Below are 23,317 nucleotides of genomic sequence, written 5' to 3' on the forward strand. Positions count from 1 at the left end.
TGAACTGAATGATCTGGAAGGTCTCTCCTAGCCTTGATGATTCGATGATTCTGCGGAGGCTGAAGGAGATCTGAGAGAAAGACGAGGAGCTGAAGGTGGGCAATGCAGACGGCTGGGAACAGCACAGCGCTCTAGGAAACCGCTCGGCCGAGGAGGCAAGGGCTGGGCGGGCTGGTAAGAGAGCCGGGAGGGGAACCCGGCGGGCTGCGGTGGGAGCAGGATCGGGAGCTGGCACGGGGTGCAGACTGTGCGCGGAACAGCCCCGGGCAGGGCCGGGGGCAGCTGTGCGCTGGGCCAGGAGCGGGCCCAGGCTGCGCGCTGAGCGCCCAAGCAACACACAGCCCTGAGGGCGCCGCGAACTGCAGCCTCCACAATGCCCTTGGCCCGCAGCGGGCATGCGCGGCCGCCGCCTGCCAGGCCCCGTTCCGCCCGGTTCCCGCCCGGTTCCCGCCCGCCGCCGGGCGGGGACACACGCGGCGAGCGAGGCGGCGGCGGGGCCGGGCCGGGCCGAGGGGCGGTCGCTGCCGCGGGCGGCAGGTGAGGCGGCGCGGGGCAGGGGCCGGCCCGGGCACCCCAGGGGCGGTTCGTGGGGGTGGCGGTCGCTGTTGTCCCGAAGGGAGAGCGGTGATGAGGGAGCGGGGCCACGACCCTCGTGGTCGGCGGCGACCCCTTGGCGGGGCACGGACGAGGCAGGAGCCCGCCCGGAGCGGGGCTGGCGCCGCGGCCGCGCACAGCTCTGCGCGGCCGGCAGCGGGAGCGCTCCGGCCCCGCCGCCGCGGGGAGGCTGAGCGGTGCCGGCAGCTGCTCGCTTCCGACTCTCATAACCTCCCCAGAGGTCAAAGGCGCTGCAGGTTTGACGCCTGCTGGGGCAGGTAAAGATGTAATTATGTTCTCCTGACAGTTTTCCTTGATGGCTGAGTGCCTTGGGACAACAACCCCCCCTAGCCCCCCGACACCTGTCTTCCGCTTTGAAAGCTTAGCAATGAATTTGCGAGTTTGGCCCCAGTGGATACGGATGCCGGGTTTATCACATCCTGCACCTTCTTAATTATTGCGTGCTGACTAAGCATGGTGGAAAAGTTTCTCTTGCCTGTGTCAGCTCTGGATGCATTGCACACACATGTTCCGAGGGTGGGCTCACCAATGTCTGCTGGGTCCCCTTGCTTCCTTACAGCCCCCCTCAATTAACCCAGCGTTCAAATGGGCTATGAAGGTAAAGGCTTCATGTTTAGAAAAATAAATAAATTGGAGAGGCACAGTCTCCTCTGGTGATGAGAGTAAGGACTGTATCTGAACAACTGCTCGAGCCAAGGGAACGTATCAGCGTTTTCACACCAGTGCCATAGTTGGGGTAACTATTGACAAATGCTGACTTTTAAACGGTGACTGCTGACTGTGGTAATAAAACAGAAACGGCTCCTTTTAAGAGCAATCTCAAAATGCTTGAACTGATTGATTGGCTTGTTAGCTCAAGCCTTGACTTAGCTGGGAACCAAAAGAGCTCTTATTCTCTGCAAGGACGTTCTCCCTGAAACAAATCTGACTTATGCTAAACACATCAGCTGTAAGACAGGGTGTTTATTTTGCAATGTCATTTTCAAAAGCGTGGTAGATACCAAATGTGTGAACTAGATACAGGAAAGCTGCCTTGCAGTCTGCTTTTCTGCCAGAGTGCATTTTGAACGGTTTATGATTGCAAGGTGGCAGTTTTACTTGGAGTCTCACTTTTGTGTTTTAATTAGCTGTCATCAAAGCTGGAGTTCAGCTTCAAACACTTGTGAAGTGTGCCATGAACATGCACTCTAGATGCCTGGGAATGTTTTGGAACTAGTTACTTAGAGCCCACTCTCTATTAAGCAATGTGCAAAATGGATTGACTATATGGAAATCTCTTTCCAGCTAAATTTCCCATCTCCTGAGTTGCATCTCACTGTGAACTTACTGAGGCTTGCTTCAATCATCTGGAAATTGAATATTCTCATTCCCCTTTCTCTCACGCCCTTTCTCTTAAAAATTGTTGCTTTAAAGTGTTCCATAAGTGCTGTGGGTTTAAATGGTTCCCTATGACATTAAGCCACATTCAGTTGCTGCTCCCCAGAGTTTTTAATGTATCTGGCCTGTGCTCTAACATAGCAAGGTCTTTAGGAGGTGTTTTAAAACACAGAGACTTAGAGATCTTCCATGAGTAAAACTATGAAATGATCAGAGCCATAGATGACTTTTCTCAGCAGAAGAAACTGCTTTCTACTTAAAATTACTTTTCCAGTCAGGGTGTATATAGGCTATGAAGGAGTGGATTTTTCTAGGAAGTAGTGGGAGGCAGGAAGAATCATGAAAAAGAAGGTGGTGCAAAGGAGAGCATTAAACCACAGAACGAGAACCAGATCAGATATCCTTAGCTATGCAGATAAAATTTCTTCAAAAGGACAAAGTCTTCTCACACTGTGGGACAGTATTTTCCTATGCTGTGGTCCGGGGTGGTTGCAAAATTCAGTGTTGAAGTTTACACTGAGAGGTGGAGTAGATCTGTAGGTCCACAAAGTTCAGGAAGAGTGGGCTAGGAAGAGTCAGTGGAGTTTTGGGGAAGATGAGTGATGCTCCCCTGTTTTGCTGGCTGCCTTCCTGGGGAAGCCAGTGGCTGTCTCTAAGGGATGTTGTGCCATTGGCACAGAGCACTTACTGAGGGTTAGCATTTGTTGGTGATTCTGCTGTGCTGGATGAAGACATGACATGGAACCCTCTTCCTTCTCCTTTTAGGTCTTCCCCCACTTTCCTTCACCTTCTGTGGTAGAATGTGTTCCCTTCTCCATCAGCACACCGCCTGCTCCGGCACCACTTTGCCACCTTTCTCTCCCTGTCCTGGAAGCCAAGTGGTAGGTGTGAGGGGCTGGAAGAAAGCAGGCTTCTTTCTTTGCCTTCCAAGTATGCAGATTCTGCCTGGTGGCATGGGCAGGGGAGTGAGGGCCACTCACTCCTGGTCATGGCAGACAGCGCCGGGCTCTGCCTGCGTTTGGCACAAGCTGTGAGTGGGGCATTCAGCTCAGCATGGGGCAGGCTCAGCTGCGGGTGTTCAAAGCCAATTACTGGACGCAGCCTGTGCATGACAAGCTTCAGTTTCATTAGCTGCCTCCCAGGAGTATCGAGCTGTGCAGCTCACCTTTGCAGAGATCAGAGTCTCCTCTGTGATGTTATTAGGTGTTTTTAAAAATAGCTTCATCAATCCACTTTAAAAGAGCTGGTCTGCTCTGATAACAGTTCCTGCTGGTGCTTTTCCAGATAAGGAACTTGTCACTTTTCCTGCTGTCATACATGCAGCTTCTGCCCTATTTAGAATACACTATAAAAAAAAGACTAGAAAATAACCACCAGTCTTGAGTAAAGATTTATATGTTTAGTTTAGTAACAATTGAACACTCCTTATTTAACTGCTTTGGACAGTATTAGCTTATGAGGAAGTTAGGATCAAGCTAAATGCTGAGTTGAAAATAATAACTTCACATATCAGTGTCTTGAGGAAATCTTCATGATAATGTCTCTTATATAACAAAATGACAACAGGCCAAAGATATCTTTTTTTTTCTTTCTTTCTGTCCCAATTAGAAATTCATTAGCTTTAAAAAGAATCTGAAATACTATGTTGTTCATGTATGTGTATCATCTATACAATGGTGGGAAGGAGCCAGATGAAATAGTGTAAAAACCAATTTCAGTCTCTTTTGGGGGTCTGAAAAGAAGTTCCCAGCAGTATCATGAGGAAACTGCAATTGCAGGACATACCTAGTAATTCACTCTATAATGGTGTATGCAGAAGCAGTGTTCTAATTTACACATTTCTTTGATGTTTTGTGAGCAGATGGCATTTTTAAAAAGGTCTATTAATTCTGTGGGAATTTGATAAATCCTAATTGCTGGGGGCTCAGAAAAGAGTAGTAGTCAAAGTGAGGCTCCTGACTTCTCTGCTTCTCAAAAGGGAGACAGCCCTCCGCAGCCTCATTTTTAAGCTACTATCTTTTTAGAAATCCTTGCTTAAGAATATTCACCAGTGCTCTCAGCATAAATTTAGAACTTGCTGATTTGTCTTCATTAATTGGACTGTTCTCCATGATCCAGACACTTGTTATTACAGGTTAAAAGTACTGGGGTGATCATGGTTTATTGTGGGACATGGTGCGTTGTGGATTTTCATAAGAAAGCCCTGTACTCTTTCCTTCCTTCTCACTTGTTTCATGGTTCTTTTTCTTTTATTTCTCCTTCTCTGTTTCTGTCTTTTTCCTCGTACCTTTGACTTGGTTAGTATACTTCAGCCACCTGCCTAAAGAGTTGCAGCAAAAGACCTAAGTACCTATTTGCACTGTGACACCAAAGGATCATTTTGAAATTACAACTTTTCCTTTGAACAAGAAGAAGAAAAGGTTCCTGGTTGCTATGGTGATGAGCACTATATAAATGCCTATAAATAAAGTAAACAGCTGATTCATAGACTTTGATTTGCACTATTTTTTGCTTTTCTAATGAGATATAATTAAATACCAGAATGGGAGGAAGTGACTTTCTATTAATTTTATTAAATACATGTTATGTCTTCTCTTACAGTATTTCGGCTAAGAACAGTTAAATAGTAAGATGTGTATTTTTCTCTGTGTAGGGAGTTGATGGTTTGAAAAATCATAGTCTAGTATTTATAGAAAAATCTTCTAGATACCAAAAGGCAGTCCAGTAAAAAGATGGTGTCCATTTTCAGTTTAATCAGAACATACATTTTGAGCTAAATGCTTATTTTCTTATCTCTAAGAGATTATTATAGCTGTTGCAACATTTAAGTTCCAGACAAAAGTGTCTGTAAATGTAATTATGTTCTTATGCAGTTTTTGAAACCCCACTGGTGCACAACAACAAAACTTGAAAATGTCACTGACTTTTATGTCAAAATGACAAAAGCATATTGAAAAATCGTATAGTCCTTGTTGAAGTTTGGGGAGGAGGGGAAAATTGTTTTTTTCATAAGCTTTTTGTTCTCAGGTCTATGATGTAAAAGTAGCTTTCTCTCTGTGCTAAAGGTGATAATTGTAAAATGGATTAGATGGAGACAATAAACAGCGCACTGGAGTAATCCCACACACAGGTGTTTCTCTCTCAGGAAACGGGTGCACTTCGATTAACAGCAAAGGAGAGTCTATAATGGAAGGAGCTGTCCTTAGGGGAAGAAAAAAGGTTTGTGTGATATACAGAACTACTCCTTGGTTAAAGGATCAGTCTGGTTTCTTGGTGGAAACTGATTTTGCCACACTGGCCTGAAGAGAGATTACCTCAGCCCAGAGCTGTGGAGTGCAGCTTGTGCACTGATAGGGAGTAGATCTGTTTTCTACCACAGTCACAGCTTTGTATTCAAAGCAACTGTCAGATTTCCAAAGGACTTGGAACACTATCCTGTCCTATTAAACAATGATAAAATAATGCCACATCCTTCACTGTCTTCCTTCCCTCTGTGCATTCAGATTCATGTCTGTTTGCTTTACCAATTAAAAATGTATTTGACTAAATACTTTTTTACTTCCAAGCATGGGTAATTGGGAGGACAAGGACACATGATAGTTTTTTGCAGTTACACACAACTACTTCTCACAGAGCAAAACACATATCTGCACACAGCTGTAGAAGGCAGGAGCAGAACAGGAGCGAGGAATGGTGTCCCTGAGGGTCTCACTTGAGCAGTGACAGCCTGCTCCAGTTTGATTTACGTTTCGTAGGCGTGTCACTTTTGTCACAGCTGAGCTGCTGCTGTGGCTAAGCTGGTGGTGCTCACCTGAAGAACACTGACAGCATCAGTGCAATAGCCATAGAGCTGCTTCTGAACGTGGAGTTTTCTGCCATGGGACTGTATTCATCTCTCAGAGGGTGGCACAGTACCCTGACCCTGTGCCTGCCACAGCACTGTTTCATGTGGGCCTGAGGCTGGAGCAGGTTGTGCCTGCTGGAATGTGATTTGTACTTCACATGTATCAAAGGCTGTTTTACCTGGATTGAGGGTAGGTTTGGACAGTCAGTGTTTGACCTGTGTGACTGACAGTGGACAAGGCAATCTAAGGTCTCTCCTAAAAGAGTTGCTGCAGAGGCTGAGGAGGTTTGTAGGCCGCCTGAACCCAAACAGAATCTGCTGCCTGCCAGAGCAACAGGGAGATGGGAAAGGTGACAAACGGGGAGTGTTGAATGTGCTTCAAGTTCGCAGCTACTCCCAGAGCTAACCACATGGTTTTGGTGTTCCTGGAGATCAGGCTGGTACTAGAGCAAGACCAGGCTCCAGAGTCATTGACAGAATTTTCTCAATTGAAAAGCAACATTGTTAGTAGTGCATACTGCCTTTATTGGAGAGGCATCTTTATTTAGAAATCTTTTCTTTGGAGAGGAGGATGAAATATTCATATAGATATTAATGACAGGACAAACTGTTGAGGACAAGCTGGAGCTGTTGTGTATTTTCTTTTCTGGAATGGTTAGGAGAAAGGGTGAAACAGTGCATATACCAGATTTTTTTTCCATTCCTCAGAAGCTCTGCTTATGTGTGGTTAGAATTTTTTTTTTCTGTCAGAATTTTTTTAATAGATAGATATGATCCAGGACCATCTGGTGGAATTTGCTGTTGTCACATCTAGGTTTTCTGATGTATTGCCTGTCAAGTTATGTTGTATGTTCAGATGAATTTCTCATATGATCTGCTGACAGCTACTGACAGTCCTGAGATGGGAAGTTGGAAGCCTGAAGGGAAGAACAGAGGGCCAGAGCTAGCTTTTAAATTGTAGCTTTGATTGCCTTTGATTGGTGGGCTTTTATTTCTGGTATTTATAGATGACTTTTTTAGTGAAGAAAGGTGAATGAGTGAACTTTAAACCAAGTGCACCTAAACTGTGTAATTTCACTTGGAAGGTCTTGGAAGTCTGCCTGTAGCTTTGTTGTTGATTTCATTTTTTCTTTGACATTGGGCGCCTTAGTTTTTCTCTATCCTTAACTCTCCATCTGTAGACAATCTCACACCTACTTAAATTGCAGGCTTTTTTCCTCCTTTACTCCTCAGTCCTTATCTAGGCCCTCTTTAGAAAGACCTCAAAATATTTTTATATTTGTTAGGATACCATTAGGTATCCTAATAATCATAGTATCTCATTATGTTAATCCTAAATCCTAATACCATAATAATTCTGTACTAAAATTAACTTAGATTTTTGACAAATTCATATTAACCTTTGCAGGTAGATCACATGTATAAAAGCAATGAGCAACTCTGAAATAACTACAGTAATTCTTTTCTTGCTGGTATAATACTCAAATAATTAATTAAGATAGATGGTTTTTGATGTAGAGATCCACAGTGCAATTGCATTTCCTCACACACTGATGAAGATAATGCTGTGCTTTGTAAACCAGAATCCAAATAAGCCATAAGCACTTCAGTTTTGTTCTTCATTTTTTCCCTGCTACAATATGAAGCTCCAAGTAGCAATTATATGCTGGTGACAAGGTAAATTTCACAACCTGTTGTCATTCATCATTTTTCAATTGGCTAGATCAGAAAGTAAGTGATTTGTGTTTGAACTTTAAAGGTTTTTAGTTTATATAGTACTGGTAGAAAGCATATTACAGGTATTTCTGAATGGGTTGGGAGGAAGCCTGTTTGTAGAGAGAGGTGGGATTGCACTGCAAAGGCACGTCCAGGTGTGGCTCTGAACACAGTCTCGCCCCCTTCTCTCTCAAAGCTGTCCTGGTTATACCAGGGCTCATGCTCATTACATCCTACCTAAGTGTTGATAAAGTTGGAAGTCACCCTTGAAAAGGAAAAAGCTTTCTTCCATGGTAATTTGGATCTTAAGATGACAGTCCCCAAGCTCAAGGGACTCTTGCTGAGGAAGAAGCTGGAAAGCATTTACTTGCCTCTGGTTACTCCTGTGAGTCCTTGATACTACTTCCTGGACTGGAGACTGCAAGTGCTCTCTGTGGCAGTCAAGAGGAACATGATATTAAGCTGACCAGGCCAGTAGAACCTGAATGTAGGGACCACTGTAGTGTACTCCAGTCTTGTAGCATACTTTTAAAGTATCAGATAAAGAGACTTGGAAAAGATCCCACTCCTCTGATAGGGAAGGGATTGGGTATGCAAGAGTCAGTGTGAAGATGCAGCAGCTCTCCATGGTGGCAATGATCTGTGGTGGATGGAGCACTGTTCTCATACTACTCAAGCATCAGCTCAGCTATTTTCAGAAGAAGTGAACTTTGAAAGAAACCCCATAGATGGAATATGGCCAAATCCTCTGCCTGTAACATATTTGATAGCACTGCAGGGTGGCAAAGCTGGTCTTCAGTCCTTAAATGCATTAAATTAACTCTAGGCAAGCTTGCTGAGAAAAGGGTAATGAAGCGGGTCCAAAATGGGCTGTGTGCGCTCAAGCACATGCAGTGGGCTTAATGCTCTAGGCAGCATTCCCACAGGCATGTGGCTCTGGAGCAGCTAGGTCATGGAGCACACTATGCTGTTTGTTAAATGTATTGCAGACCACAGGTGCAGCCAAAATCACTTAGCCAGGCATCAAAGAGAAAGTCAGGAGGGAGAGCAATCCCATCAGGAGAAACTTGTGAGAGGAGCTGGATGCAGTCTGGCATAATGTTGGCTGTGGAGGATGTGTTCCAGTCAGCACCCCCTCAGGACCTGCCTAGCCCACTGTAGGAAAAAATTCTGCTTCTAATAATTGAGATGAGGATCTCAACACACGGGTTGTGTGGTTTCAGGCATCTGAACAAGTCTGCAGCATGACTGACGTGCAGTCTTCATCATTACTTCATGTGATGAAGAGGTGGGAGGGTGGAGATTACTTGAAGCACCTGAATGGAAGTAGAACATAATTTTTCAGAGTACCTCTGTCTGAAGAAGTACACAGCCCACACATAATTCAAAAACATGTTAAAAAATAGGGAGCTGTTGTCTTTAAAAATCAGTGAGCACCCAAGTTTGTTGGTTTAAAATCTTGCAATATGTCTAAAATGAACCAAGAAAGTATATATTAAAAGTACTGATAAAACTAGGCCCTTCATAAACTCAGAATAATGTGTATTTTCCACATTCAGGCTGAAATACCTGGAGCTGCATGTGGATTTATCCTTGTCAATTCTTCTGAAATCATGTTTAATAGAGATGTTCTTTTCAGATGTGATCTGTAAACAGATTTTTTTGTGGGTTTTTTTCCCCCACTTTTTTTGGTTTTGCTTCTTCAAGCCTTTTCTTCCTTCTTCTGATTTAAATCTGATGATGTTATGCTATAGTTAAATTATCAGAGAGTGAGAATGAGATCAGTGTCCTCCACCTTGTAGTAAAAAAATCTATATTTTTGTTTTCTGCAGTGTGTTGAGAGCAAGATAAATGAGCAGGGTGTTGCCATCCTTTATCACAGTCAGAATGATAAATGCCATGTCCTGGAAAGTTTAAAGATGTGTAAGAATGCAAATCCTTGGCCTACAAGGAGATGTGTTTGAAAGTGCAGATCCAGCCAGGAGTTAAGCACATCCTTAAATCTAAGCAAAAGCATTGCTTCCATTAGATGTATATACCTGGCATCATGCTGTGTGGGGTAAGCAAAGCTCATTCTATGAGAGGAGATTTGACTTGTTTTAGTGGCTTGAGGTGGGATAAGAAAATGAGCCTTTTCCTGTCCCCTTGAAGAGCAGTCTGAAGGTAGTGCAGGTTTAGCTGTTCTGTGTTACTGTCACACAACAGTGTGAACTGATGCAGATGGAAATGCCAATTGTTTGATACCTTACAGTGCATCCCTCCACTCACTTTTTGCACTCTGCCCGTGAGCGGAGTAAACCATGAGCAGAGAGCCTTGTTTGTAGCAGGCGATGCAGCACCTCAGCTTAGAAGGTATACACTAGAAGAGACTGAGGATGTTACATAGGAGTGCATGACTTTTGCTCCCTTGCAAGCAGGGAAATATGTAGAAATTCTCAGTAATTCCTAACTCAGCCAGGAGGGCCAAGTGTGTCCTGGGGTGCATCAGGGACAGCATCACCAGCCGGCAAGGGAGGGGATTGTCCTGCTCTGCTTTGCACAGGGGCAGCCTCACCTCAAGTGCTGGGGGCAGTTTTGGGAGCCACAATGTAAAGAAGACATTTAACTATTAGAGAGTGTCCAGAGGAGAGCAACAAGAATGGTGAAGGGTCTGGAGGGGAGGCCTGGTGAGGAGTGGCTGAGGTCACTGGAGCCTGGAGAAGAGGAGACTGAGGGGAGACCTCATTGTGGTCTTCAGTATCCTCAGGAGGGCAAAAGGATGGGCAGGTACAGATCTCTTCACTCTTATGACCAGTGACAGGACCCAAGGAAATGGCATGAAGCTGAGCCAGAGAATGTTTAGTTTGGAGATCAGGAAAAAGTTTTTCACCCAAACAGTGGCTGAACACTGGAAGAGGCTCCCCAGGGAAGTGGTCACAGCACTGAACCTGACAGAGCTCAAGAAGCATTTGAACAATGCTCTGGGACATACGGTGATTCTTAAGATGTTCTACATGGGACCAGGAGTTGGACTTGATCCTGATGGGTCCCTTTCAACTTAGCATATTCTATGATCTTTTTTCTATCTGGTTGTTTTTCTGGCTGTCCTTTAGTGGAAGTGACTCTTTTCTTTCCTCCCCTGTAGTTTGTTTTCCTGCCATATTTCTTGCTTCTTGGTATTTGATGTCATGTGTGCTTTCTGAGGATGCAGTGCTCTGGTTGCTGTCCACATATTCCTTGTAGTGTGAAGTCATCTATGTCTTTCCTCATGGATTTAAGTTAGTTTTCTAAATGGGAGGTGATATATCATTTTTGTGTACAGATGGAAATGTTTTTATTTGGGTTTTTTTGGTACTGAATAAGATGTCATCCCACTTGCTTCCTTGAGACTGTAAAAGAGAGATGGAAGCTGAGTTTTCCTGATGCACTGATTTTATAGCATTGGTTTCACTGAATTACCACCAGCTGATCCAACAGCATTGTGGCTGGCACTGACATTCTCACATTCTTCTCCTGTGTTTTAAGTGATTTTGTTTACGTCATACAGTGCAATGAGGTCTCGAGCTCATGACTGGAAATTTCTTGGTGTTTTATGGATAAATACAGATAGAAAAGATAATCTATCTGTCTGGTATTTTTTTTTTTCCCTAGAGCAGTCTCTGAAGGTTGCACCTCCTTCTGTTGTATATCTTTTGTCCAAGTGTGTCTTTTTTTTGTTGTGTATTCCCCTCCTACTTGTTTCTTCTCTTCCTTCCCTTTATTTTAGTCCTAGGTCTTCTTTATTCTTTTGGGTTGTTTTGTTTAGGTTTGAGAAGTGACACACCTAAGTTTAAGTATAGTTGACTATTTTGAGTTAACTTGGAAGTTTTCCTTACAACTGCCATGTAAGCAAAGAGCTCAGTAATTTGCCCCTTCATCTCTTCAAGATTTTCCAGTGTCAGCTGAAAAGTTTCACAAAGTTTTGCCATCCTGCCTCCAGTTTTCATTGCCTTTTCACCATCTTATGCTCCAAAGCTTGCTTCGTCATACCTGTGAGAGGCTATGCTGCACAATTCTCACATCCAAACCAACTGATGTTTCCCTTTTCCATTATAAAATGTTTCACCTTTTCCTTTCAAAGCACACATGCAAATGTTCTCCTCTCCTCTGCCCTTTGATTCTGCCATATAAACTGCAGCAGAGATGCAGGTACTCACTGGCAGCTGAACTTCTCTGCTCAGTTGCATCCAGGAACCCCTTCTTCAGCTGCTGGATGTTCTGAAGACCACATGTACATAAAAAGGGGACAAGATATTAAATAAGCATTTCTTGTTTCTTGTGTGGAGGTGGCATATATGGAGCTTGTGATTAAAGATGAGAGGAATAAGAGTTTATATCATAACAGAAGGGGTTTCTTGTATTTCTGAAAAGATGGCTTTTGTACCACACAGCTTACTTGCCTGAGTTCAGCTGAGAAAGTGTTGTTTTCAGTGAAAACAGATCATTTGTTTTCAATTGCAAAGATTTCTTTGTATATGGTGTTAATTGCCTCTCCATATTTTTACTGTTTTTCCTTAACAATTTGATTTTACATGTATTTTTGCTCTCAAGAGACAGTGGGTGTGATACAATCTCTGTTTTATATTGTTACCATGTAATTTGCAGGGAAAGATGTCTTTAAAGTCTGATGTGCTGGCTTCTTTATTGCTGAAGAAGCAAAGAGCAGCTGAATTGCAGGATTTGAGTTCTTGACTGGAAGTCCTTGTTGTGTAAATTTGGCATAGGCTACTTCTGTTTCAGAGAACCAGCTCTTTCTTCAGCTTAGAGTTGTGCATTAGGACAATGCTTTAATGACATCAAGAAACTACGATGGATTTCGTGGTTATGCTCAATGAACCCCCTGTATGAAGTGGGCTTGCACACAGATCTTTCTTACTCATCTAGTTATGTTCTCTGATAGTAAACCATATAGATTTTTAAAGATTCCTCTTGTGAAGTTTATAGCTAATGCTGAAAAGGAATCTTTGCTCTCCCTTCTCAGAGCTTATACACCAGACTGGGATGTTTCTGCTACATTCTTCTCAAAGCTATGCTGTGAGTTTTTAATGTCTTTTGGTACTAAAAATTCACCCATTATGTTTTAGGGATCAATTTTGCATATTCTTTGCTGAAGTACACTCTTGGTGGTTCAGTTCTCTTCACTGGTGTACTAATGTGAATGTCTTGTTCTAAGAGTAGTACTCAACTGAGAGTTTAGACCTTGGTTTCTTGAAGCTCAGAGAGTCATATGCAGTTTTAAGCTGTATGTGAATTTTGAATCATAGGTGACCAATGAAATACTTAAGCACAGTCTATGTAACATACCTTGGAAACGTCTTGAAAGAAATTGAAATCAACTGTCTCTGTCCCTTCTGTCCTAGGAAAAAACCCTTCTGAGTTTGTGTGTAGGGACTGCACTCCCCCTACAGAAGAACACACTGAGTATTGTCAATGATTCCCTGGATGTGGTGGGGTTTTGCATGTGCTTCTGGCAAGCAGACAGTCAGATGTAGTTACGGAGCGACCCCAGTCCATCACACAGAACACTCACTGGTATGCCTTTGATCTATTGGAAATGAGTGAGTTGTGATTTGTTTCATATCTTACTTTGCTGTTGTTTTTCTCTCTCCCAGCTGGCCACATGTAATGTAAATTCAGTGGGATGGTGGTGGATTGTGAATTGAAATCCCTTTGCACTGGAAAATTAGTTTCCCTGAGCAGATGAGGCTTTCATCTGTAGCTAAGTGGACAGAAAGCTCTCTCCAGAAAGGTGTGTGACAGCACTTTCATGACCTCTTTTTTTGCACTGACTCAACCGTATCATAAACTCACTTTTGTGAGCCAAACCAGACTCAGGCTGTTCCTGCTGTTGTCATTGATTTCAATTTTATTTTCAATATATTCCTGCTTACCTTTCATAACGGATAGGAGGAGTGGCGGGAGGGAAGAGGAGGAGCAGTGAAAAATAAAAAGGTTCACAAAGATTAATTTACTGTGTAATTTTCTCTTTTAGAAGGAGAGAGAGGCACACCTGGGAAAATAGGTTATCAGACCTCTAAGCACACAGATGAAATACTGTCCTTTCTAGCAGACACTGTGGTGTTGCACTGAGGCAGTTCACTTACTCAGCACTAAAACTATATGACCAGATTCATTTTGAGGAGGCATGATGTGGTTTTCCCTGTGTGTCTGCATTTTTATTGCCTTAAGCTAAGTTAGGGCCCTTGGTGCTTATCACTTTTTAATGATTTGTTCTTACCTCTGCTCCTTGCTTCTGGCCATTTGTTCTTTACTACTTAGGTTGTTATTCATGTTCATGTAGAGACCTGAGAGTTAATAGAAAATGAAGATTGGAGTTGCTCTCACCTTTCTTTCTCCTGTAAGGTTGCCTTGGACAGTTCCACACACATTTATATAAGGCTTTGCAGCATCTTGGCTTCTGACTCTGTTACAGTTGTGTCAAAGTTTAAAGCTAAAGCTGGGAAGCTAGCAGCTCATTGAAATTAACATATTTGGATTTATAAAATCACTGACTAATCATCTTTTTATGTGGGTATAAACATAGGAGAAATATGTAATGTCTGTCTTAATTGTAATCTTTTATATGAATTTTGCAATAGTCATACATATGTATTATATACAAATATATATATACACTTAGCACAGAGGTCACAAGGCAAGCTATTATACACAAAGTTCTCTAGTCCTTGCTTAATTTATGTGCATGTATTGTCCCACTGGAACACAAGACTTGTGTTGCATACTTATTTTTAAGCTTTAAGTGTATTAAATGAGACAAGAGGGTTTTTATTTCGGTGTATTTTGGGGTTTAGTTTGGTTTCATCACCTCGATGGTAAAGAAATGGTGGTTATTTTGTGTAACTAAGTTACTCAGCAAGATGGCTGTTTCCTAGTCAGTCCTCAGTCCCTGACTTCTGGGCTTTCTCATTTTACATATTTGCTGCAGGAACACAGGTGCAGGTTTGGGTCTTCATAGTTGCAAGAGAAACTTTTTTGTGCTGTAGCTTTAATCCCTTTGCCTGGAAGGAAGGGTTGGCTACCTCAGCAGATTGTTCTTGTCAGCTTCCAGGCTAGATTATAAGCACATCATTCTCATACAGAAGGGATGAAGCAGGATGAGCCAAGGCAGGAAGGTTGTAAATGTCCTCTCTCTCTGACCTCTCCAGACTTGGGATAGGATTCACTGCCTAAGGCCAATACATATGTATACTTTAGTCTTGTCTTCAAGGTCACAAGACCTTCCTCTTTGAGGCTGCTGGGTGTGACAGCCCTTATGTCCTTACAATGGCTCATCTTAGGAATGCTTCACTATTGAGAGGGTCCAGCCCTGCTCCAACCCTCCCTGTGCTAGGTGGCTTCTCTGGGGATGGCTGCATCAATGCCAGCAGAAGCCTAGAGATGGAAAAGCACATCCTGATGTAGGAAGCTGTCTGGAGAGCCCTTGATGTCTTGAAATACTCTGTAAAGTAGCTGAAAGACCTCTCTATTCTTGGTTTTGCAAATACCAGCACGTGGATCCAGAGCTGTGCAAAATGAATAAGGGCAGATGTTTTTAAATGGAGCTGTCTTGAACAGCAGTTGGTTTATTGGGCTGATGTTGCTCTTCTCTCAGTGACAGTGAGGTTACACTTCAGTTACTTGAAGAGATTCTCTTTGCCAAAGATTTGACTCAGCATTTGGTGTAACAGAGGCAGCAGATAATGCTGGTAGGAAGGAAGGGAACAGAAATGAGCTGCTGTGGCAGGGTTGGGTAAGGAATCTCCCATCATCGAAGGGTCAGGCTTCCCCTCCAGACCCTTCACCATCCTTATTTCTCTTCTCTGGACACTCTCTAATAGTTAAATGTCTTCTTTATAGGTGGATAGCAACTATGTCAGTAGTTTTGCAGGTGTTCCTCTTTCAACAGGTACTAACTGCTTTTTCTCTGAAACTTTCACCTTCTTGTGTATATTGAATGTCATATCATTTAGTTATCCACACAAGTGTGTCACAAGAAGGGCTTGTAAGGAAATGATACCTTGATTTGTTGGTAGGGAAAAAAATGGGGCAAAAAATTAACCACCTTGGTTGTTTATTACTATTCGGATAAATACAACAGCAAATCTAATACAAAAATTTCCCATCAGGTCAGACTTGGACTTCTTCCTCTTGCTGCTGTGCCCTTGATAAATATGCCTAAATTCAATAGTCGTTCCATGAATTTTCAAGCTGCTGAGGGCATGAAGCAGCTCTTCTTAGGTATTGAACTGTAAATGGTTGCATATGACACCTGGAGGAATGTAAATGGGCTTTTACAATTATTTCAGTGTATCCATCACACTTTCTCTGTTGTGTGCAGTGGTTCATGTTGAAGCTGAGAAAGATGATTCATTTGCTTTCTTCTCCCTCCTGTCAGTAGCAGCAGTAGCCCTCAGAGCAACAGTAAATGCCTGACCTGCAGCCATGTGTTACTACTTCTCTTCTGGGCCTTTTGATCATACTGTAATCAGATGAGGGATGAGGTAAGAATTCTTCTTTTCCATGGGGAATATCAGACTGGGATTTTTAAGTATTCCCAAAACCAAGTTGTTATGTTATTTTTTAATTGGCCAGCAGATATTTTTAAGTCTTATGGTTTATGCTGTCAGGAAACACTGTTTGTTTGTTTGGTTTTTTTACCTCCTGTATAAGTTATTTTAAGATTTGTGAGACCTAATGCTTTGCTCTGAAATTTCAGGTGACTGTCAACACCTCCCCACTCAGAACACAGATGTTTTGTGCTCCCTTAGCATCAGTCTAACAAGTTACACTGCAGGGGAGGGTATCCTGTGATAGTGTTGCTCCTACCTATTGTTAATATTACACTGCTGTTTTAGGAATAGGGTTGGGTTGTATTCTGGCTGCATCCTTTAAAATGTGAGGATATGTTATACAGGTGTGGCTGAAGGGGGCGTTGGAGGCAAAACAATCAGTTTGCAATAATGGGACTCAAAATGGCAGTAAACCTTTTTATTTCCCCTGATTTGATTTAGATTCTCTTTTAGTTTGGCTCTGAACTATTTTCCTGTCATGCTGCTGTTCTAGCTACTTCCAGGCATTTGTCAGAGACTGGCTAATTGAAGCACATGCTCCAGCTTAAATCAAAAGTGCTGTTTTGATCAAGACTGTAGATGCTGTTACTGCTTCTTTGTGGAGTTCTTTCCATGAAGTACTAGGACTTTGGTTTGTAGGTTTGGATTTGCAAGGTTTTAAGAAAGCACAAAGTCTCTCAGCATAGAAAAATTGGAAGGTTAGAACAAAGGCAGCTTCAGGCAGCAGTTCTATCATAGAATATTCTGAGTTGGAAGGCACCCATAAAGGCCATCCAAGTCCTGGACCTCGATCCTTGAAGCCCTCCTTAATCCTGCTTGTAAACTGAGATGTTCTTATCAGTTCTGGAACAGCTGCAGCCCACTTGCAAACCAGGTGCATAATCCAGTGAAGGCAGTTAAATTCTTGGACATCCTAAGCCCTTGTCCTTTGGATACTTCTACACAGTTGTCATCTGTTCACCCCTATAGATCTGTCAAAGTTCCTGTCAGTGTTTTGTATTTCTGTTATGTCTCTTCCATACCTGTGATGTTCACCTTCGGGGTGTTTTTCCTTTCAATATCTGTATTTTGCTGTGATATTAAAATCCTAATTCACTAAGACATCTGTGAGACTTGCTGGTTATGACTACCCTGTTTGTCTCAACAGACAGAAAAAGAGGCTCTCTTCCTTTTCCTCCAAAATTACCAGGACAAGTAATTCTGACATGGCCTCCAGCTTCAGGCTAAGTTGTGGGTCCAGGAGGAGTTTCCCAGGCATGCAGGAGGCCCCTGAACCTTCTGCACAGCAAGTGCAGTGGGAATATAAGATGGGAGGAAAGTATGTGGGAAGCAGGGCATGTCAGGCTTGTGGCTACTCCTCCAGCAGATCCAGAGCAACGGTGACAGACCTGGTAACTTACTCCTCTCTGTCCTTTACCATGTTTACTCTGACTGTGGTCTTGGAGGCCCCAGCTTCTGTCTTGAGTCTGAAGCCCATGAATACAACCTTGGAATACACAAGAGGTTTTGATTGTTGGTAGATTTTTGACAGGAAGGTGCTCCCCTATTAATGAATGCTGGTGTGGTGTATCCCACCCAGATCTCATTGACAGGCTCAGTCTTCTTGTCTGTAAAATGGGAGATGTGTTTCTTGAGGTAAGGTTGTGGCTTAGTATTGAAGTGTCATCTGAGAGAGAGCAGAAGATCTTCCTGTTGCCTGGGCAAAAGCAGTTAATAAATAGCAACTGTGGGAAGGGTGCAGAGCAACCAGGGTGGTGCCTTACCCAGGGATCTCACAGGCAATGTTTTATCCTTGGCTTCTCATGTCAGTCTTGCTGAACATCATTGACTTACCAAAATGCTCTTATGAGCATGAATTGTCTCAGATTCCCTTGCAGACACATTGGCACTAATTACATTTGCAGGTGTGCAGTTGGCAAAGCTGTAGGAGAGGGAATTGATTTATCTCTGTCACCCTGCTGACCTGTCATTACTAATGGCCAAATGGGAACTTGAAAGAGCACAAGTGACACCTAACTTGAATCAGAACAGCTACCAAAGCCATCTCCTGCCTTGGGAACTGGCAGGTGACTCTCCCACACCTTTCTTCCCCCAACACACTGCATACAGCTGCAGGAGCAGGCCAGTGTGTCCCTGCAATGCTGCTAGGGTGGTTCCTAATAGGGATGGAGGGGTTTATTAGACTGAGTAGTTTAGTATGTGGCAAGTTCAGATAGCAGGCAAGTATATGTTTTATTTGTATAAAACATGCTCATATATGAGAGGAGAATAAATACCTAAGAATTTGGTTGATGTCAAGACATGTAACCTGAGTGTGTGTGTATGTGTGTCAAATATGTTTGATCATACTTAAACCTTTTTAAACCTAATATTTATTTAAAACTTGCATCCTACATCTCTTAAGCCTGGGAGCATGTCATTCTTGAAGCACTTAAGCAAAGTGGGGTTTGGCCCCTGAGATATTCTTCAGAAAAATACCTTTTATCCTATCAAAGTATATTCTTGCTTAGGAATTTTCAATATTTGGCTGAAGTCCTGGTCCTTTTGGCATGAGTTCTAATTTTAGCTTCTACAGAATCAAAATGTCATCCTCTCTATGTGAAGTCCCAATCTTGGTGTCCAGAAACCAAATGCTTCCTTTGTGTGCTTTTTGTATTTATTAGTACAAAGACTTTTTTTTGTTAGTTCAGGCATAATTTTTTTTGTGCTCTCAAACTGAAATGCACTTTTGGTTCAAAAGCACTGCAAGAGGAATAATTTCTTATAGAGAGTCCTTCTGGGACTATAAATAATAAATGCTGTGACTCAGAGTGATGCAGGCACCCCTGCAACATATATGTGCCCTGCAAAGATTCAGTAAATAATTATTTACCTGCTCTTTGTCAGCCCTAAACCGAGGGGGATCTATTCAGATTTTCTTGCTAGCTTGATGGGTTTTGTTTGTGCTGTACTGCTTTTTAGGAGTTCTAAAATGTGGTGCTGTTTTTGAAGGCTGCAACTTCATGAGGGATATTAAATAGTCATCAAATTCTTAGTTCTGAGCCAAGATCTCCTATTCAAACCTTACCAGCTTTTAGTAGGTGCTGACTGTGAAGAGCACAGGACTGCCACACTTAGTGCCTTATGGTGCAATAGTAATGGACGGTTATTATTTCACAGTTGCTGGAATTATTATTGTTCCTCCCCCACCCCTTAATGATGTAGTTTTGTACTTTGTGGTGTGGCTGATTAACAAATAGAACCCTCTTCAGGACTGGGGTTAAACTCTCTGTGCATTGTGATAAATTGTACCTAAGAAGTCTATTAATATAACTCATTCCAGCGGTAGAGAATAAGCTTATTCATAAATAGAAGAACAATCTGTATATGTTATCCTTTCTTCTCCAGTAAAATAAAAGCTTGTCTAAGACAGAGACCAACATGGTGTGTGTAGGTTATCAGGGGTCCCACTGACAAAGTCACTAACCAAGATCTGTGGGGTCAGTGGAAAGGCTCCTGTTAGCATCAGTGGGAGGTAGGTCATGCTGTGGAGCTTTCTGATGTGCAGAAAACACCAAGTCAACATGTATTTTCTCAAGTGAAGTCAGCTCTAAATCTGAGTCCACTCCTAGAGTTACAAAATTCAGAGGAAAAATATCAGACTTGTTCTGCACAAGGCAATATATTTGTATTCAGAGGTGCAACGGGACAATGAGATGGTCTTAAAAAGAGAAGGGTGACTTTGGATTTCCTTATTCCCAGTAGGACAGGCTGAGGGCACTGGATGGGCTCACTTCTCTTTTTTCTTCTTTATTATTTATTTCTCCCAGGCAGATGTGATGGACCAGTGTCTCTCTGAGATCCCCTCAGGACAGGTGTAGGCTCATGATGTAGTTTGAAGTCTGCCTTGAGCATGTGGGAGAAGGTATTAGAGAACTTTTTTTCTTTTTCATCCTTCTTATTTTACCTGTTAGGTCTCAAAGGGAAGATCCTCACAGACAGATACTGAACAAGATGTGTCCTGCAAGTATACTATCAACACATTTGCAAAGCCTTATATGTTTGTTTGTGATCTGCCTGTGATCACTCTGCAGGAGTGTCCCTGCAGGGCTGGGGTCTCACTCCTGTGTTTAATGGTGTGACTTCATACCATGAGCCTTTTGGAGGGTTATGATCTGCATGTAGATGCCATTGTGGGATAAGAACTGGAAGAGTTCCCACTCAGTTCTATCTGGTTTGCCATCTTCATGAAGCTGCTCAGCCCCCACAGGTTCAAGTTCTGCTGTGAAGGTTTGTGTAAGGCACTCACCTCCTCTGTGAGCTTGTGCGCAGTAGGAGATTGTCTTATAAGCTCCTGGATAATTTCTGTGCCTTTGTGCTTAGGAATTGTTTCTACCATAAAAAAATAACTTCCGTATGAAAATACCGTTCCCCGGGTCTCTGAAGGAGGGCAATCACAGCCCTGTTCAATTCTAAGCCATTTGTTGACCATCACAGCTGGGAAATTGCTTTCCTGGTGCTAAGGGAATTACTAGAAAGCACGACGAAAGGCTTTCAGGTCTTCAAGCAAGGGACATTTTTTTCCCTTCTCTCCTATTGTTTTCTTCTTTTGTGTGAAGTGTTCGGAGTAGCAGTGGCGTTAATGATCCTCAAAAGCAGGATTTCTAAAATGCGTGTGTCCCCCCTCCCCAAAGCAGTTCGCTGCTTGTCTCCCAAGACATGCTCAGCTCCGTGAAACAGCACGGTGGTGTTTGTTTCAGTGTGGCCGCCCGTCGGGGATTTGCGGGAATACTGCAGCAAATCATCCTGCATGCAAGGCTGACCTCTGGGAGGCTAACAAATTGAGGTGAGCCAGCTGGAGCGATAGGACACTGCCGGCAGACAGAGCATGCTCAGACCTGGGGACAGAGGTAGCTCCGGCTGCCGGTGGGGCGCGGGTTACGGTGCGAGAGCTCTTAGGTGGGATTTTGCCTTTTCTTTGTGGTGACGAAAGAAGAGGACCGGAGGGTGCTCGTTCCCCTGCAAAGCATAGCTTTGAGGTGTCTTCTTTTTTCTTTCTCCTGTGAAAGAGAGGCACCGGATAGCATTTCCTGTTATTTAGCAACACCAGGTATGCGTGCATGTGCTGAAACACAGATCTACCAGTGATAGCACTTCCAAGACTAAAAAGGTTGCAGATGCTCTGAATTCCTGTATTTCTTTGCTGGGTGTCATTGTAACTGTGCTGTGTTTGCTGTGCTGATCACATACGGCTCTGAATTCAGTTTTGTTGGCAGTCCTGGTTGCAGTGTACTGAGGAGAGGGGGGAGGTTGGCATGCTTTCGATGATATCTCCTCGCTCCCCCCTTCCTTGCAAGTTCACACTGACACCCTCCTCTGTGTGTGTGTACATGTGGGGAGGGAGTCAATAGTTCATTTGTAATCCCACGTCTTTGTAGTCCCTCTTTGTCTGACTAGTGGTTTGCTTTATCATTTTTAAACAAAAGTCTCGTAGGGAAACACAGGGAAAACATCTCTGATATGGACTAAATTCTGTAGGTTTGCAGAAATGTATTTCTTGCCCGACACGTGCTGCTATGGGATTACTTTTTTTTTTTTTTTTTACCTTCCCCTAAAAACATGCTAATGTGGAGCTTGTGGTAACCAAGGGGGAATTGTCACTGTTCTTATTGGCTGTGCTGTGCTCTGAACGATTTTGGCTCCTGCTTAGGATTTGCAGCACACAGGAGCGGTCCTGGGCACCATACTGATGGAAAGCAGGGAGAGCTCAGGCTGTGAGTGCTGCTAAGCACCAGTCCCAGTACCCAAATAACACAGGTTATTCCTGTGCAATAACAGGAGAATTCTGCCTGCTGGAGAACACAGAAAGAAAGGATAGATAAAATACAGAGAATAACAAATGGCAGCTAAACCCCAGAGGCACAGTTGGACTGGCTGAAGATCGTCTTGTTCAGTACTTTGGGATTGTATTCTTTTTAATTCAGTTTTGCAGCATTAGTAAATTTTGCCTTCAGCCACCCCTGCTCTGTCTTTGCTTTAGGCAGACCACTAAAGTAAGATAAAACTTCTGCTCTCTTGACACTTTTTTTTTCTGACAAAGGTATCTTGTTTAGAGGCTAAAAGCAAGAGACCAGACAGAACGAGAGGTTTTTTCCTCATATGACAGCTGTTAATGACAATGTAACCAGATAGGTTTCAATAGGACACTCAGGTGAACAAAGATCAGCTGGAATGAACTCTGCCTGTTAAGCTTTCCCCTCTGTCTAGCCATGGTTTTTTTGTGTTACTTGGGTTTTCATCTTTAGGCTTGGGACTCTCAGAAGGTGAACAAGACTTGACGGTTGAGAGAAATACCTTTTTTTTTTCTTTTTCATCACCTTTTTAGCTCATTTTCCTTATATCTCTCACCTCAAGCTTGTTTATCAAAAATGCATCTTTTTTAAGGGAATTTTCTTGAGATCTGGGTTTTTTAATGGGGAAAGAGTTTCATACTCCATTATGGATGGAGAACATGGAAATGCAGATCTTAAAAGCCCAAGAAATATTCTTTTTTAGATTTATACTTTTTGCTCAGCTTTCTGGCTTGCTTCTATGCATTGACTGCTTAGTGTTGGAATTTTTTTTAACCCGTTATTTTGTAGATGAAGACAGGAGTATCAACAAATATTAAATCAATGGCTGGTAGTCATTGAGCAAGTCAGGTTGGATCTCTTCCTGTCCCAGCTCTCACAGACTCGGAAATTAAATTGCAGAAAACTTGGGTTTTCTATCCATTAGCACAGCTGGGAGGTGTCATGTAGCCAGCAATCTCCTCCTGTTCATGTGGAAGTTACTTTTGCATAGGGACCATTGCACAGAGCCTCAGTCTCCTTGGCTGCAGTCTTATATAGAAAGATTTACAGTTTTGATTTCTATTCCTCACTTATGCTGAACCATAAAAACTGAAGATGGACCTAAATTTGATCACAGTTATCTATAGATAAGGTTTTTATAAGACAGGGGCTTTTAAAATATATTGTTATATTTTGAAATTTTTTTCTGAATAAAGCTCTATTTTAAAAATTCTTCTTCAGACTATGTAGTCAATATATTCTTATTTTTAATGTCCCCTCTTTGTATCAGGCTTCAATAATGATATTTTTATCTTTAACTGCTGGGCTTACTCCCTCTACAAGAATCTGCTCTTTTTCTGTTTAAA

At 42.7% G+C, this 23,317-nt stretch overlaps 1 protein-coding gene across 13 annotated transcripts in view; it reads left to right on the forward strand.

Annotated features, from left to right (window-relative positions):
* Positions 1–400: 400 nt before the first annotated feature.
* The window catches only part of POMGNT2 (protein O-linked mannose N-acetylglucosaminyltransferase 2 (beta 1,4-)), a 55,483-nt gene continuing 32,566 nt past the window's right edge, over positions 401–23,317 (forward strand). Inside the window, exons 1-5 of one of the 13 annotated variants that reach the window (XM_085569404.1) lie at positions 411–537; positions 2,758–2,873; positions 12,931–13,102; positions 13,183–13,319; positions 15,966–16,071. The gene's annotated coding sequence lies outside the window, so the exon portion shown is untranslated. Of the gene's footprint in view, positions 538–2,757; positions 2,874–4,294; positions 5,118–12,930; positions 13,103–13,182; positions 13,320–15,965; positions 16,072–16,123; positions 21,230–23,317 lie in introns of those variants that run through there. The other 12 variants (XM_085569426.1, XR_004147774.3, XM_085569415.1 and 9 more) reach the window with 12 other exon arrangements.

This window comes from Lonchura striata, chromosome 2 (assembly GCF_050655825.1).
Source record: "Lonchura striata isolate lonStrDom1 chromosome 2, ASM5065582v1, whole genome shotgun sequence".
NCBI classification, from domain to species: domain Eukaryota; kingdom Metazoa; phylum Chordata; class Aves; order Passeriformes; family Estrildidae; genus Lonchura; species Lonchura striata.